Genomic DNA, 391 nt, shown 5'->3' with positions numbered 1-391 from the left:
GGGAAGCGGGGGCAGGGGCCGAGGCAGGGGCGCTGCGGGCAGGGCCCGGCCCCGCCCTAGTGTAGACGCGGCCCCGCCCCGCCCGGGGGGCTGAAGGGACCCGTGTGGGGCACGCGCAGGCCGCGGGCTGCCTGCCCCTCGCGGCTCCCCCTAACGGAGCCCCACACAGCCCGCCGGGGCTCCTCCTACCGGAGCCCGACACAGCCCGCGGGCGCAAGCACCGTGAAACCTCTTTGCCAAGTGGGCAAGGAGCAGCGAGCCCTCCGGGGTCCTGGACTGCACCTGGGCAGCGCTTCGCATCCCATTCTTCTGCCTCCGGCTCCAACGGGATCCTTGTTCCCAGTTGGCCTGAGTGTTGGGAGCACCCCGCCTGTCCGCCCACAGGACGGTG

The sequence above is a fragment of the Alligator sinensis genome, unplaced genomic scaffold (assembly GCF_000455745.1).
Source record: "Alligator sinensis unplaced genomic scaffold, ASM45574v1 scaffold123_2, whole genome shotgun sequence".
Taxonomy (NCBI): domain Eukaryota; kingdom Metazoa; phylum Chordata; order Crocodylia; family Alligatoridae; genus Alligator; species Alligator sinensis.
This window is presented reverse-complemented; position numbering follows the sequence as displayed.